The sequence below is a fragment of the Triticum aestivum genome, chromosome 2D, assembly GCF_018294505.1.
Source record: "Triticum aestivum cultivar Chinese Spring chromosome 2D, IWGSC CS RefSeq v2.1, whole genome shotgun sequence".
Classification (NCBI taxonomy): domain Eukaryota; kingdom Viridiplantae; phylum Streptophyta; class Magnoliopsida; order Poales; family Poaceae; genus Triticum; species Triticum aestivum.
Window position 1 is genome coordinate 339,883,428 of NC_057799.1, and position 14,760 is coordinate 339,898,187.

The 14,760-nt window shown below is 46.4% G+C and overlaps 1 long non-coding RNA gene across 2 annotated transcripts; it reads left to right on the forward strand.

Annotated features, from left to right (window-relative positions):
- The first annotated feature begins 11,171 nt into the window (after positions 1-11,171).
- Positions 11,172-14,558, forward strand: LOC123053051 (uncharacterized). Of its 2 annotated transcripts, XR_006425320.1 has the most exons (4): positions 11,172-11,959; positions 12,083-12,243; positions 12,423-13,210; positions 14,500-14,558. It is a non-coding gene; the product is annotated as an uncharacterized lncRNA (long non-coding RNA). The 2 variants fall into 2 exon arrangements; XR_006425319.1 differs by lacking the exon at positions 14,500-14,558 and having other exon boundaries at positions 12,423-14,325.
- Positions 14,559-14,760: the final 202 nt, after the last annotated feature.

Sequence of the window (14,760 nt, forward strand, 5' to 3'; positions counted from 1 at the left end):
CACAATGTATTTGGCTTTTGTGGTTGAATCGGCCACCGTATCTTGCTCAGGCTCTTGCCACTCCTTATTCCTTCATCCATCATGATCTCACCCAAAACTTGAAAACTTCTGTACACAAAACTCAACAAAAACCTTCCCGAGATCCATTAGTATAACAAAGCAAATCACTACTTTAGGTACTGTTTTAAACCCATCCATATTTATTATTGCATTATACCTGCTGTATTATAACTTGACCATGGCTTATACCCCGATACAATCCATAAATTCATCAAAACAAGCAAACAACGCAACGAAAACAGAATCTGTCAAAAACAGAACAATCTGTAATAATTCAAACAATGACCATACTTCTGTAACTCCAATTTTTTTCGAAAATTAGGACAACATGGGCAATTTATATATCAATAACATGTAAAATTCAGAATTTTATCATGCTCCAAGAAATCTCAACATTCCGCTACTAGACGCAAAAGTTTGTGTTTTTGCACATAATCAAAGCAACTATCATCCAAATCATCCCAATGGCTTTACTTGGAACAAACAGTAATTTAAACAGAAAAACACAACCATAACAGTAGCATAATAGTGTGGACACAAAAACCCAGAAAAAGAAACGAGAAAATTAAGATAACTATTGGGTTGCCACTCAACTAGCGCTATTGTTTTACGCCCTAGCTAGGCGTAATGCACAGTTTCAAGTGTTATCGTCTTTAGTTTTTGCAATTTTGATGGGGATTTTCTCAAACCCCGGAGGTTCCTTATGCTTCTCATTATTTTAAGAAAATGAAGCAATTTGTACATCTAAAGCATCTAGGTGCTTATTGCAAAGAGTAATCAATTTATTTGTGCGCTTGAGATTCCCACTAATATTTTTGAGAGGTTCACTAGATTTTTGCAACTCAACCAAATTTTTCTGCATATCACCTAATTTTTCCAAGATTTGAATTCCCTCTTGAGTGTAGTAAATCCCTTTTGTGGGGGAGGGGTTTCCACCATTTCGTAAGCAATGATGGAATCACATTCAATAAAATTCCATTTTGTAGCAAAATCTAAAAGTTGTCTATTAGACATGGTGAGCCCTACGTAAAAATTTCGAAGCAGAATTTTCATACCCCCTTTTATAGTGAAAATGTGATAAGATTCCATCATTCCATACCAAGCATCTTTCAAATTTTCTCCTTGCTTTTGTTTGAAGTAAAGAACTTCAAAGTCCGGAGACAAAGGAGGGATAGTGATATTGGTCATAGCGACAAAGGCGAACAAGCAGACAAGCAAAAAGGCAAATGGATTTTTTTTGTATTTTTGTGAAAATGTTCTAAAAGTGGCAGAGATGAAAACGAGAGGAAAATGACAAATAATGTAAATGCAAGGAGATGCAAGTTTATGCGATGGTACTTGATAGATGTTGATGATGTCTCCCCGGCAACGGCGTTTGGAAATTCTTCCTGCTACTTGTGAGCTGCGTTGGGATTTCCCCGAAGAGAAGAGGATGATGCACTACAGTAGAGATAAGTAATTCCCTCAGTTAATAACCAAGGTTATCAATCCAGTAGGAGAACCAAGCACACCTCATTAGCAGTATCTCCAAACTAAATAACAAATATTTGCACCCAACGTGAACAAGGCGTTGTCAATCCCTCGACAGTTAATTGCAAGGGTAAAATGTAGTAGTAATAGCAAGGATAAAATCTCGTAGTAATAGATAGATAGATAAAAACACAAAATAAAATGAAGTAAATAAAATTGCAGCAAAGTATTTTTGGGATTTTAATATATGATAAAAATAAGACCCGGGGGTCATAGTTTTCAGTAGAGGCTTCTTTCTTGCAAATAGCATACGATGGGTAAACACATTACAGTTGGGCAATTGATAGAAAGCAAATAATCATGATGATATCCAAGGCAATGATCATGTATATAGGCATGACGTCCCAAACAAGTAGACCGACTCCTACCTGCATCTACTACTATTAATCCACACATCAACCACTATCCAGCATGCAACTAGAGTATTAAGTTCATAAAGAATGGAGCAACACCTTAAGCAAGATGACATGATGTAGACAAAGTAAACTCACGCATGAATAAACCCCATCTTTTTATCCTTAATGGCAACAATACAAATACGTGTCTTGCCCCCTTCTGTCACTGGGACATAGATCACCGCAAGATTGAACCCATTACAAAGCACCTCTCCTGTTGCAAGAAAAATCAATCTAGTTGGCCAAACCAAATCAATAGATCAGAGAGAAATACAAAGCTATAATAATCATGCATAAAAGAGTTCATAGAAGACTCAAATAATATTCATGGATAATCTGATCATAAACTCACAATTCATCGGATCCCAACAAACACACCGCAAAAAGTGATTACATCGAATAGAACTCCAAGAACATCATGGAGAACATTGTATTGAAGATCAAAGAGAGAGAGAGAAGAAGTCATCTAGCTACTAGCTATGGACCCGTTGGTCTGTGGTAAACTACTGACACATCAGCGGAAGGGCAGCAAGGTTGATGTAGAGCCCCTTCGTGGTCGGTTCCCCCTCCGGCACAGTACCGGAAAAGGCCTCTAGATGGGATCTCGCGAGAACAGAAGAAGGCGAAAAAAGTGTTTTGGGTGGTTCTCTGTTGCTTTCCCAATTTTAGAGAATTTATAAAGGCGGAATTAGGTCAGACGGATGCTCGTGGGCCCCACAAGCTACCAGGGCGCCTACCCCCTGGGCGTGCCCTGGTGTCTCATGGGCCACTCCTTCATCTTATGGCCCTCTCCCGAAGCTTCCAGGGTCTCTTATGTCTAGAAAAAATCTCCAAAATGTTCCGTAGCATTTGGACTTCGTTTGGTACTGATATTCTGGAAAACCAAAAGCAGGCAAAAAACAACAACTGGCACTTGGCACTAAGTTAATAGGTTGGTCCCAAAAAATGATATATATAATGACATATAAATGCACATAAAACATCCAAGATTGATACTACAATAGCATGGAACAATAAAAAATTATAGATATGTTGGCGTCTCCGTGCCCTTTGCCTTTTTCTTGGACCAACTCTTTTTGAACTTAGTCGATTTCTGCCCCATCAACACTTGATGCGTGCCTTTCCTAATATCCTGCTTTGCCACCTTGAGCATCCCATGCAATTCAGTGAGCTTCTTATCCATGTTGTGCATATGATAGTTCGAGATGAATGTCCCATAGCTAGTTGGAAGAGAACCCATAACTGCATCAGTAGCCAGCTCATCCAAGAGTGAGAGGCCTAGCCGATCCAAAGCTTGCACGTATCCGATCATCTTGATCACATGCGGGCTTAGTGGATCACCTTCCTTCATCTTGATCATAAAGGGTCGCTAGACGTTGACCCTTTTGGTCCTAGCCTATACTTGAAACATGCTCTTGAGACTCTCAATCATATCAAAAGTCCCAACATCTTTGAAATGTTGCTGCAAAGCGGGCTCCATACAAGCCAACATGAGGCAGCTGATCCCATTTGATTCATCAAGGAGTTTCTGGTAGGCGTTCTTGGTTGTGGCATTAGCATTATCGGCAGGTTCCTCTGGAATTGGATCCTCTAGAACATGTTCCTTTTTATTGTGCTTGAGGACAATTCTCAAATTTCTATACTAGGCGGTAAAGTTTGTTCCATTCAGTTTATCCCTTTCCAGAATTGATCTCAATGCAAAGTTGGGTTGAGCAGGTGGTGTCATTGATCTACAATAGAAAAATATGCAATCTCTAAGCAATGTGTTTATGCAGAGTAATTCAAGCCATAAACAGAAATACTCCCACTGAAGTCGGCATCTCTCCGTAAACTCTTAGTGATCAGGATCCGACTAGCGCATGCGACTAGTGAGCTTTAGCTTCACTGCGAGCCAACATGCCTATCCGCTAAGCAACTCATTTGTAATCGTATTTCTATACGACTCCTAGGGGCTGGATAGGTATCTCATACCCCGGCTCCCAACCTTCTTTGCCACAAGGCCCAAAACTATTTTGATAGCCTTGTCAACTCAACCTAATGTAGTGAATGTCCGTGTCCGATACGAACCCTTCAGTTCAAGGACACCTAGTAACACCCCAATTTTATGAGCCCACTACTAGATGTACTTGATGTGTGAAGGTGCAACATCTAGGATGGCAGTTTTCCTGATATTAGCGAGGGATCTTTCTACCATTTTAACATGCATAGAAACTAAGAAGCACAACAATCACAAATAAACATATATTGTGAAATAGTATGGCTCCTTCATGGACGTCCTTCCATGGTGGCTCCAATTTCGATGACCAGGTCGGCACTCCATATTGTTCATCACGCCGGGATGCCAAAGCCTCAAACTTGATATATGTCCTCCAAGTACTACAACTAGTAATGAATTTTACAGAGAATCACAAGTCGACACGCATGTCGTTATACATTATAATGACAACACTTTGGCTCTTCCCGGCTGACAAATCATGACCCCCTGGCCATGTATAATTTACACACATGCATCACATACATATGAGCCATACTATTCACATCAAACCTGCAAAACAAAGTTATGCATAGAATCACATTCTACCGGTTTGAATGATTGTGTACCAAATATACGATGCTACGCACATGGCGGTCCCGCTAGCCGGTTAGCCGGTGGGGTTCGAAGGGGCAGCGCCCCTCGTGGGTGAGGGCAGCACCCGACGTTTTTAGAAATCACGGATCGATTATGTACTCCAATCATGCCGAATTTCCTGATCTGACCGATCTCATCGATTCCCGTGAATCCAATTCGGATTTACGTTTCACTATTAAGATCGGTGGTGGAAACCGACCGGTAGGGGTAGGTTGTGTCAGGACCTCATCGACTCTGATTGACAGAAAACATAGCTACAACGATCCCCATGTCCAATTGATCTCATCAACCGTGCACATAGCCGGTCTCATAAACGACACTAGATCTCATCTACTGCCTCCACATATCAAATATGCATCCAATCTAAATCCAAATCCTATAGCAGAGGCTCTGATACCGCTCTTCGGTTCTACGGTAGGGTGCGTTGACTGCAAATTAAAATTTTCCTACCCACAGAACATCTAGGAACATGCTAACAGAGATGGATCACAGATCGTTACCACTAGACGCACAGTGCCGTGCAACGGAAGTAGAGTTAGCGTAACGCGTCCGCGGGGTTCATCTCCTCCTCTCCCGATCTCCCACAAATAGCCGGTCGTCGGATCCCATGAACAGGTTCGCCGGAGCGGCGCAGGTGCACTGCATCTAACGGTATCACGCGTGCAGGAGGAACATCGTGCGGCGGACTGTTAGGTCCGATCACACAACCAGCGGCGAGTAGAGGTGGCTAGTTGCAACACATGCAAAACCCTAGTGATGGCGCCGAAGCAATCAACTAAATGAGTGTGTCGCACCTCCACTATTTATAGGCAGCCATCGTAGGCTCAATACTTGGGCCCCGAATGGACCCTAAAGCCCAAAGTCTGTTCGACCTGGATTCAACTCCGAGTAGGATCAAATCTGACTCGTGGAGTCGTATCCAACCTCACAGGTTGCTTCCCTTAAGTGTGCGACCCCTCAGGTTCAGGTCGTCTTGGTCGGACGTAAGATCACCTCCGACCTGCTCAGCTGGTAGCGGCCTCTAGCAAGGCGTGCCAACCACCAAGTAGACAATGAAGCTGGTTGGAGAACCTGTATAACATGTCACACTTATGTTCCCTTTTCCACACGATATATGTTGTTGGGCTCAAGGCGAGTCTGTCATCCTTGTGCTAGCCCGGCCTCTTTCCCGTTCCAGTGACGCCGACCACAAACCGGATTATCTCATAATCCTTGTCGTATGGCCATGCTTATCTTGGTCGGATCACACGAGGGGCGCATAGTATATCTCTCTTGATTGAAGGGGCAAATACCATCTTGCTCGACCATGTCTCACGACATGGGCCTAGACAAGCCCGAAACCTATATTTATAACCACCTAGTTACGAAGTAGCGTTTGGTCGGCCCAAAGCAGGTCTGTTACCATCCTGATTTCATGAGCCAGCTCAGGTCTTAGGACATAGAACGTATGTTGTACTAGAGGCTCACAGATGACATATCGCTGCGTCTCATAGTTGGGTTTGTCCTACTCGGACCTTGTCTCGACTCGGATCCGACTATGTCGAATCCGACCAGATCCTTCCAAGTCCATATTATCCGGTTAGCATCCAATGCTTCATAGCCAGTGAGACCAAGCCATCCACCATGTCATATGCTAGTCTAGTCGCCTGCACGTCCACACAACCCTTTCGACTAGGAAACTTTTAAGACAGTCATCATACAATGCATAGTCCCGTAAAAAAGTCATGTACTTCCTAATACACATCATTGACAATGTCCAAAGACTATCTTTATTCATAAGCACATAGAAAATATCATCATACATGATTGACTCTAGGGCATATCTCGAACAACGTCTGCTCTGGGCCGGCGTCAATGTGGAGCGACCATTGTAAAGTGGCATGAGTGTGGGCAGCTGGCTACGGGCAGGAACGCGTGCAGGCGAGGGAGGGTTTTAGGGTGGGCCAGGTCTGTTAAGCGCGGCGTGGCAATGGTCCGGACGCCTGCAAATAGGGATGCAAACTGTTAGGATTAGCTCAGATAATGTTGATAGCATATCTCTATCATATATTTTTATCGGATTCAGGGTGGAGTGGAGGATGACCGGATGTGGGTTCGAATGCGGATTATATCAGACTACAGGTTCAGAGCAGGCTCAGATCATAAACGAACAAAACATATCAGATCATACGTGCAAAGAAACATGATTTTATTTCTTTTGTGCAAACAATATGAAAACCGTTGCTCGATCGGCGGTGGCTCGCGGCAACGGTGCTCGAAGTAGGCGAGGAAGAACCCGACAACGTGACGAAGACCGGCGCGGAAGGTGGCGTTCCCGCCTAGGAAGGCGGCGCGGCGCATACCACACAAAAGTCAACGCGCGTGGACGGCGAAGTGGACCGCGTGTGGTGGCGCTACGCCCCGAAGGGGCGATGCAGCGGCAGCGCGCGGGTCGGGACGACGGTGGGGAAAACCTCAGGGCGGCGGTAGGGACCGCGTGCCATGGTCGCTTCGGCCCGATGGGGGCGATGCAGTGGCAGCACGAGGGTCGATGCATCCACGAGGATGCCCTGGAGCGGATGGCCTCGGGGTGGCGGTGGACCGCAGGTCGCGGCATTATGGCCTGAAGGGTCGACGCAGCGGCAGCATGCGGGTCGGTGCAGACGCGGGGAGAACCACAGGGAGGCGACAAGGACCGCATGCCATGCTCGCTACAGCCCGATGGGGCGATGCAGCGGCAGCGCGCGGGTCGATGCAGTCATGAGGACGACCTGGAGCGGATGACCTCGGGACGGCGGTGGATCGCGGGCCACGACACTACGGCCCGAAGGGGCGACGCAGTTGCAGCGCGCGGGTCGATGCAGCCGCGGGAAGAACCATGAATTACGATGCTGCGGTCCGAAGGGACGACGCAACTACAATTTATTGCTCGATCGGTGGAGAGACGCATGTGCTCTACAATGATCTTCTTTAGATCCCTGCACAGGCGCACTCAAACAACCCGGTTGTGTGGCGACGACGATGCAATGGCAGGCGTCAAGTACTATGTCCAGGATGCGTCGCTGAAGCGGCCGCAGTCGTGTTACTCGATAACAGCCTGCACAGGATCCGACGGAAAGGCACGGCTTGACGTAGATCGGTGCTGTGTGCGGCGTCCATACAATCCAGCGTCCAGAATGATGCATGTGTTCGTACAGCAAGCGGCTGCACATGTGCATGCACGTAAGAGCTAGCTAGCCTGGATGGGAACAGGGCACGCGTCCGACCGCGCTGTACAGGGGAGACGCGTTGTGAGAGTACGCACCCGGCGCGAAGTGCCGACATGAGTCAACACCGATGGTAGATGGTAGAGCAGAAGCACGTTGTAGGCGACAGACGATGGCGGGCGGCAAAACAAAACACCGATCAATCGATTGGCGAGAGAGAAAATCCAATCAACATATCAGGAAAAGACTCTTTAGGGCAGCCGATCAACATAACTGGCGGGCGAACACTAAATACAGGCTGCGCGGCCTCCAACGGCGGTCATGGAGGCCGACCGCCCCAGGGGCGGCGCGCAGGGCAGAAGCGGTGGGCGACGGCTAGGATTTGGATTGGTTAGGCTGATACCATGTTAGAAGGGAATAGAGGGATTGGTGAAATTGTTGATGTATTGCTTGAGCCTCGTTGGCATATATATAGAAGTACATGATCAACTTGGAGTACAAAACAAGATAGGACTGTTGAATATATTGTGTGCATGTATATTCTGTCTTGGGCCCACCTCCTAATTCTCCTGTAGAGTTGAGGTTGTGGCCCCATTCTGTACATCATATATACGTGCCATGTGCACAGATCAATGCAATGTGCGTGTATATTATGTCTTGGGCCCACCTCCTAGTTCTCCTGTAGAGTTGAGGTTGTGGCCCATCCTATACATCATATATACGTGCACATTGCACGGATCAATGCAATTGTGTTGCAGAGCCTATCCTTAGTCTTCCACATGGTATCTATCGCAAGTCATTCCTAGACCTAGCCGCCGCCGCGCCGCCGCTTCCTCCACCCGCCTCCGCCACTTGCCGCCGCCACCCGCTGCCGCTGCCACCGCCGCCGGTTGCCTTTGCCCTTCCCCACCCGCCGCCGCTTCCACCCGCCGCCGCTGCCGCATGGTCTCCCTTAGCCGCCGTCGGTCGCCGCCGCTCCTTCGCCCGCTTCTGCAGCACTCCCCACCATCCTCCACCCGCGCCGCCTCCCTACACCCGGGCCGCCCCACCCAACCCGCACCACCCAACCCGTGCAGCCCCCCAACTAGCACCGCCCACAAACCCTAGCCGCCCCACCCGCGCCGTGCCACCCCCTACTCCCCTCGCCGAGCCATGAATTCCTCCTCCTCCACTGTCTCCAATCCCTTTGCCGGTCCAGATGTCACCCTCGTTCGCAATCTGAACATCCATGAGTGTGTTCCGGTGGTTCTTGATCAATCCACCGCGTCCTACTCCGCTTGGAAGCGGTATTTCTCCTTGGTATTTCGCGAGTACCTGCTCCACGACCACGTCGATGGCACCGTGGACTCCATGTTGGGGAACGTAGCATGCAATTTCAAAAAAAATACTACGATCACGCAAGATCTATCTAGGAGATGCATAGCAACGAGAGGGGGATAGTGTGTCCATGTACCCTCGTAGACCGAAAGCGGAAGCGTTAGCTTAACGCGGTTGATGTAGTCGAACGTCTTCGCGATCGAACCGATCAAGCACCGAACGTACGGCACCTCCGAGTTCTGCACACGTTCAGCTCGATGACGTCCCTCGAACTCTAGATCCAGCAAAGTGTCGAGGGAGAGTTTCACTAGCACGATGGCGTGGTGACGGTGATGGTGATGTGATCCGCGCAGGGCTTCGCCTAAGCACTACGACAAATATGACCGGTGGAGTAAACGGTGGAAGGGGGCACCGCACACGGCTAAGAAACAATTGATGTGCTTTGGGGAGCCCCCTGCCCCCGTATATAAAGGAGGAGAGGGGAGGAGGCCGGCCCTAGGGGGCGCGCCAAGTGGGGGGAAACCCACTAGGACTCCTAGTCCTAGTCATCCCCCTTCCTTTTTTGGAGGGGGAAAGGGGGAAGGAGAGGGAGAGGGAGAAGGAAAGGGGGGCCGTGCCCCCTCCCCTTGTCCAATTAGGACTCCCCATGGGGGGGGGGGTGGCGCCACCCCTGGTGGGCCGCCTCTCTCTCCCCTATGGCCCATGTGGCCCATTACTTTCCCCCGGGGTTCCGGTAACCCCTGGGTACTCCGATAAATATCCGAAACACTCCGAAACCATTCCGGTGTCCGAATACTATCGTCCAATATATCAATCTTTACTACTCGACCATTTCGAGACTCCTCGTCATGTCTGTGATCTCATCCGGGACTCTGAACAATCTTCGGTCACGAAAACACATAACTCATAATAAAAATCGTCATCGAACGTTAAGCGTGCGGACCCTACGGGTTCGAGAACTATGTAGACATGACCGAGACACATCTCTGATCAATAACCAACAGCGGAAACATGATGCTCATATGGGTTCCTACATATTCTACGAAGATCTTTATCTGTCAAACCGTAATGACAACATACGTCATTCCCTTTGTCATCGGTATGTTACTTGCCCGAGATTCGATCGTCGGTATCCTCATACCTAGTTCAGTCTCGTTACCGGCAAGTCTCTTTACTCGTTCCGTAATGAATCATCCCGGAACTAACTCATTATTCATATTGCTTGCAAGGCTTATTATGATGTGCATTACCGAGAGGGCCCAGAGATACCTCTCCGATACTCGGAGTGACAAATCCCAATCTCGATCTATGCCAAACCAACAAACACCTTCGGAGATACTTGTAGAGCATCTTTATAATCACCCAGTTACGTTGTGACGTTTGATAGCACACAAGGTATTCCTCCGGTATCCGGGAGTTGCATAATCTCATAGTCGAAGGAATATGTATTTGACATGAAGAAAGCAATAGCAATAAAACTGAATGATCAACATGCTAAGCTAACGGGTGGGTCTTGTCCATCACATCATTCTCCTAATGATGTGATCCCGTTCATCAAATGACAACACATGTCTATGGTTAGGAAACTTAACCATCTTTGATTAACGAGCTAGTCTAGTAGAGGTTTACTAGGGACACAGTGTTTTGTCTATGTATCCACACATGTATCAAGTTTCTGGTTAATATAATTCTAGCATGAATAATAAACATTTATCGTGATATAAGGAAATATAAAATAACAACTTTATTATTGCCTCTAGGGCATATTTCCTTCAGTCTCCCACTTGCACTAGAGTCAATAATCTAGTTCACATTGCCACGTGTTTTAACACCAATAGTTCACATCTTTCTCTACTCCTATAAAAATGCGAGTTGGTGATGATGGCGTGTCTGCCTTCACGTCATCTATGCCATCCGATCGGCAATGTATGGCTGAGATTGAGACAAGCCATGTGCCACTTGCACTTTTGCAAAAACAACCTCTGCTTGGGCAGAATTTTAGAGCAGGGACAACCCATATTGTCTGGATGTTTCTTAGGTAAAAAAACAGGCTGGAGTCCATTCTCCTCCTCTCAAAATGGATACCAAGTCTTCTAGACCGCTCCCAAATTCCTCGCCACCGACCCTCCCCTCTCTTTCCCAGTGACAGCCGGATTTGAATTGGGCGAGGATCCATCCCCACCTGAGCTCAGAGCTCCCGCAACCATAGCCGCCCGTAGACAGAGCTCGGAGCTCCCGCAGCCATGGCTGACCGTAGACAGAGCTCTGCCATCTGGATCTCGCGTCACCGCTCTCCTCTGCTGCCTCTCGGACTTCCCTCGCTCTGGATCCAGTCCAGCAAGAGCCCAGCCTCGCCGCCAAGTCCATCGCCGCTGCCTGCGTCCTATGTCCCGACAGCAAGCGCCGCCGCATCGGTCCCCCTGCTCGACTGGATCGGCTCTCCTCCAGCATGTGACCCAGGGTCGCATGCATGGTGGGATGCGCCAGCCTGCCGTCCTGCCCCGCAGCCCGAGGCCCATGAGGTGAGGCAGCCGCCCCTCCTCTCCTGACGAGGGAGCTGGAGAAGAAGCTGCGGGACCAAAGGCTGCTGCAGGATGAGATACTGTGCTGCTGCTGTGTTTGGTGGTTGAAGAAGGGGTGTGCTGGGAAGAGGACTTAGTGTTGAGAGTGCTCGATCTAGAACAGGACAAGCTTGGGCTGCACCGGTGTGTTTGCTGTTGCTGAATTTTTCCGGGGCATTGCAGATGCGGAGGAGTTTTTCTGGGGCGATCTGCTTGTTCCCGGCCACGCTGGTGTCAACTACCTCGAGCCACTATGACCACCCCCAACCACGCTCACCCCCCGTAAGTCATGTGTTTCTCCTACCAGATCAAAAAAATCGTCAATTTTTGGAGTACAGTTGTGTATCAGATCCGTTCATGATTTAAATTGTGGTCTCCTAAACATGTGATTTGTGAAATGTTTAGGAACAAATTGTTTGTTGATCAGCAAAGGGGGATTCAATTAATTTTCAATTGTAGAAGAAGGGAGAAGGAGGATTCAATTGATTTTCCTCCTCATGATCAAAAGAAAAAAAATATCTTTGCCGTGATGATAGACGGGGTTCATGTTAATACACAGACTACTGGTAAGGGCATTAAAACTTATATCTGCTGTGAAATGGTCGTATATGCTTGATTAGGATATTTTCAAGTGTTGTAGGTGTAAGGCTGTGGGAAAACGTTATCATGGTCTAATTTTCCAGTCAATATATGGCACATCAGAATTTCTGGTCCACTAATGCCCCTCCATTCATTTCTAATATAGGGAACAATAAACAATTCTAGATGGAAAGCACCTGACTTGTGAAACCTAGCGCCGCCAGTTTCCCTGCCATGTATTGCCGTCACCGGAGGGGCCGACCGACGAAGCTTGGCTGGCTCCCGGGATGGCGGCGGCGGGGCGCTTTTCGGGCTTGTGCGCGGCGCCGGTGAGCGCGGCGTTGGCCGTTGGATTGAGCGTAGTTCCCCACGTGGGCTGCTGGATCTGGCGGCGGCAGCTGCCTCGATGGAGATTGTGATTGTTCGTAGTAGAATGTATGCACGACACATGAATCTTGGATTCTATATTTTTTCCTTGATGTTTGGGCTTCCTCGAACTTTTTGTATATTGCACACAACACAACACATAAATTCATGGATACTAAATTTTTAAATGATTTGAAGTCATGTTGTTTTCTATTCTACTGTCATTGGTTCATCACTCTGAACCAAAATCAATTGTTGGAACTCTGGCATATATTGGTCCTAAAGTTACGCTGAAGAAAGAATATGATGCAAGCTATGATCCATCCTATTTGTGATTTAAACGGTCTGCTGCATACTCTGCCATCTGCTGCATAACTTAATTCTGTTTGCTCGGCCATAAAAACCTTACTTGCCATGAGTGGTGAATGGTCTTGAGGAGTAATCATTTAGATACTGTATGTTTTTTGCTCAAGCACTAATATTATGTCTTTGAACAACCTATGCATGGATGTGGGATAACCCTTTCTGTGATGTTGGTTGGTGCTTACCCTCTCGAGGATCCAGAAGATCCAAAAAAAGGAAATTCAGGTATGTTGCCAGTTGCTAAGTTTATCAATTCAAAAGTTGTAAGTTCTAGCCAAAAAATAAATACAGAGCTCAAATTGCAGAAAGTATTGAGTGTTCAGTACTGGATTTTAGGCTATGTTCATATCTCTAGAGTGCCGAGACCTTATCTCAGGGATGTTTTTTGGTAACACGATCTCGACATCGATACCATTAGAGAGATAATATACGCCTTATAATCTTGTAATTATATGTGGAGAAGTAGTTGTGGTGTTCCTTCCACCTTTATGAATTAGTCTGTGAAGAGGTGAATAGTTAGGAGCCCCATGGAGCCAAACAAAGATTATGTTCAGGCTACAGATTATATTCATACTACAGCTTGAGTCTGAATTTGTGTCGATACATGAAAATGTCATGTGTTCCAAGAAAAGTATGTTTAGATGCAAAACCAATTTTGGTGTGCATTTCTTATTTATTCATTTTTGAGTTGGATGTGTGCATTTCTAATTAGAAGTAGAAGAAGAAATATGTGACATGGACTTCCTAAGATTACATACACATCTTTGAATAGTATAGTTAGAAAAATAGTAATAAAATTCAAAAATGTTACTTCTTTTGGCGACAAATATGCTGGAGTGTGATAGCTGTGCGTAGGATTTCGTGAAGGAATAACATAAATGGTGGTCTGGACAAACGAAAATTGACTATTTTTTAAAGCTTCTTGGAGCATTTATTTTGTTTAATTTTGTACAAAGCATCACAAGTATTTTTTTCTTCATCAAATTTTGCACACAACCAAAAAAATGTAATTTTGTTGGGGAGCAGGATTGCACATCTCACGGAATATAAAGATATCAATATGGTTAGACACGAGACCTACTCCTGCACAGTTCAATCTCAACATGCATCTTGTTGTTCCGTGCAACGCACGGACATCTTACTAGTATGTGATTAATACCATAGTTCACATCGCCATGTGACCAACACCCAAAGGGTTTACTAGAGTCAATAATCTAGTTCACATCGCTATGTGATTAACACCCAAAGAGTACTAAGGTGTGATCATGTTTTGCTTGTAAGAGAAGTTTAGTCAATGGGTCTGCCACATTCAGATCCATCTGTATTTTGCAAATTTTCTATGTCTACAATGGTCTGCACGAAGCTACTCTAGCTAATTGCTCCCACTTCCAATATGTATCCAGATTGAGACTTAAAGTCATCTGGATGAGTGTCAAAGCTTGCATCAACGTAACTATTTGCGACGAACTCTTTATCGCCTCCATAACCGAGAAATATTTCCTTACTCCTCTTAGGTAACAAAGGATAACTTTGACCGTTGCCCAGTGATCCACTCCTGGATTGTAAGTGCATCTAGTGCCCCTTAGTGATTTTGGTGTATTGAAGACTTATAGGTTAAGGGACTGATGCGTTTGTGAGTGTACACAGGTATATAAGTCTATGAGGAGTTCGATATTTACAGAGAAAGTCGACCCCTAAAAAGGAAGTTCTTCGACTGAAGACTTTGGATTTCTGAAGACTTTCTGAAGACTTTGAAAGTGAAGAAATTGGTGTGC